This window comes from Anguilla anguilla, chromosome 1, assembly GCF_013347855.1.
Source record: "Anguilla anguilla isolate fAngAng1 chromosome 1, fAngAng1.pri, whole genome shotgun sequence".
Classification (NCBI taxonomy): domain Eukaryota; kingdom Metazoa; phylum Chordata; class Actinopteri; order Anguilliformes; family Anguillidae; genus Anguilla; species Anguilla anguilla.
This window is the reverse complement of record NC_049201.1, coordinates 24803657-24806848: the sequence shown is the minus strand read 5'-3', so window position 1 is coordinate 24806848 and position 3192 is coordinate 24803657.

Genomic DNA, 3192 nt, shown 5'->3' with positions numbered 1-3192 from the left:
CCTGTAGGGCGTATTTATACAATAAATGGGAATTGTCTGCTTCCTTAATTTATTTGGCTGTGAAGATGGCTAGCCTACAAGATTCGCTATAGTTAGTTTTACTAGCGTTCCATCAGCTACTGTATTAACCAGCTTTTAAACGGCTTTTTGTTGTGATTGTATGCTCAGTGATCCGAAACAGGAAATTTCAGTTTGGAATTAATATTATGGAGTAATGGAGGCATGGATGTTTCATGTATAGTGGGTCAGTTTCACTGTAGACTTATCGGTGGCAGTTGTATACCAACACATTTATTCTTGGGTGATTCATTAAGATGGTGTGTGTGTGTGTGTGTGCGCAGGGCTGGCCCAAGGTTTTTGGGGGCCCTAAACAAAAAGTCTAAATGGGGCCCTCTGTTTTGGCCAAAAACCACCCCCCAGGCCCCAGCCAACAAGATTTGGCACCAATAGAAATATATTTAGATTTAAAAAGTCATTGTCTTAGGGACCACAATTATTTATTAAAATATATATATATACATATATATCTTGGAGGGAGGGGGCCCCAAACCAATGGCAGGGCCCTAAACAAATGTTTACTTTGTTTATTTGGTCCGGCTGGCCCTGTGTGTGTGTGTGTGTGTGTGTGTGTGAGTGTGCAGAAGGTGTGAATTTCAGAGCAACATTTTGACTTATTTGGGACTACTTAATTGTATCACTTAAGGAAGGTCATTCAGCATGTGTTATGAAACGGAATGCTCCATTCACTGTTTAATGGTTGGTTAATGGCCAGCACTGTAACACCATATATTTTATCTCAACAAATCATGTTCATGTTCAACTTTTTCAATGTAAAAAATCAATGCCTCTCTGTATGGGTTCAAAAAAAAACAATTCCCAAAAATATCTGTGCATCAAATTGTTGGTATCAGAATAGTGCCAAATTACAACTACCAGACTTTTACCAATATCTTCCAGAGAAAAAAAAAACATGCCGAATTCCAATGCAATGGTGCCAATGTTTGTTTATTTATTTATTTATTTATTTATTTATTTATTTATTTTTTACATTTTTCAAGTAACTTGGTCCTGTGTCTTCTAGCCATCAGATCTCTCATTTGGTTTCTACAAATGTTCAAAGTCGAATGTGCTTGAAAATGACAGACTCCATAAAGAATAGACATTAAAATGACATGTGTTAATTAAACTCTTAACAGATAGTAGCTGGTCCCACTCTGGAGTGTGGGACTAAATGTTATCTGTTGAATTAACACTGTTAGATTTGAATTAATACTGGGAATTGTACTGTATGCAACTGAGTCTAATGATGTTTCCTTAATACTCCACATTACAACATTATACATCTAAAGTCATAACATAGAATACTGATAATAAACATACAACACATGCAATTGTGCTCCTGACTTTATTGCAATTAGGTTTTGAAGAATAGCACGTGCTTTCTAGTTGCAGTCTAACATGCTGTTATCCTACACACAATATGTGTGTATCTAGGTCTATAATTTTTGCCTAATATCAATATTTTCCCTGTAAGCAGTGCATGTATTGACACTCATACTATACAGGATCTGCAATTTCCTTTCTCAAGCACAGCACTCATCTTACATGCATATGCAGCATATTGGAATGCTCACTTGCTTTCGCTTTTGATGTAACACAAAATGTGCTTTATGAGGAGAAAATGCATGTTTGTTTTTAGTTTAAACAAACGATGAATTAATTATGCTTAAGATGACAAGATGGAGAAATCAAGGGATATTGGTAGCATTGCATTGGACAACAGCTCAATTATTTTCTGTGAAATATATTGGTAATAGTTTGTTTATAACTTATCACAATTTCAAAATGAATAATGAGGTATATTGAGAGATTTTCTGAAATTATTCTTCACAGATGTATAGAGAATGTGATTATTTTGTATGAAAATAACTTTAAATAACTTTAAATAAAGCAGTTTGGTTTAAATATCACTATGTTTTAGTGAAGCAAGTGGCATATGTAAGGAGTGTAATATAAGGTGCATAATATTACTTTTCAGCTCTTTGACTTGAGCAAATATCAAAATAAATATATGATTGCTACTGTAACCAAAACAAGCCTGCCCTGGATATGCCTTTTGAAAATACATAATATAGCCGCAAGCAGCAATGGGGGCTTTAAGCCTGTAAAGGCCTAAAGAATCTCTAGTACATACTTATTTTAAAAATATTAAAGTAATATGACGCATTGCCGTGCAATAATATACATTGTGCATAAATGAGAATACTTCCTGTTTAGCATTGGAAAACCTTGGATGTCTATGGGAAATTGGTTATTGGTTAGAGAAATAGTAATCAGTCCTGGTGAGGCTTATTGAGAACAATAGCCACATGGTAAACCAGTGCAAATCACAGCTGGTTTGTAGTTACCAAGTATGGTTAGATGTTCTAATTCTATGTAAAAACTTTGGGGCAAATCAAACAAAACAAACAAAACAAAAAAAAAAAAAAGCCTAGGAGAAAGAAAAAAAAATCAGTTTTGCATATTATGCAAAAGTTCTTTATGGTGGACTTTCATGGTCATTTGAATCCATGACCATTTAATTCCAAGGAATATTCTGACCAAATATGTTGTTAGTTGGACTATGGGTATTGGAGTTATGGTCTTAAATGAAAGGGACTACCGATTAAGACAATATTTAGAGTGGAGCTTTGTTGAAGGGGCTGCCAACCACAGATGCTGGTAAGTAATCAAAAGCATTTTTCTTTCTTATGGGAAATAGGTTAATATGGGATTGGACCATGCCCACTTTCAACCAAAATATAAAATTTAGACTCATAGATGTACATATTCACTGATGTTCATGAAATTATATCAAGCTGTTATTGAGAAATGCATTTTTAAGGTTTTTGGCACCACCCGTGGCCAAATTTGTAAATGTTTTTTTGTGCATGCTGAGTGGCCTCTCACAAACATCTGTGTTTTGTGAAAATTGGATGAATGGTTAACCATTTATGCAATTGGCCAAAACTAATCTCAAATTCATTGGCTCACAGCTGGCAAGTTATTGTTCAATATAACTTGTTTAGCAAGTATGGTTACATACACTAATGCTATCTACCAAATTGGTCAAGACTTATCAAAACAACAGTTTCACATATTTATGCAAATAAAATCTAATGTAGTGGATCTGTGATGTTTGGCGGATATATA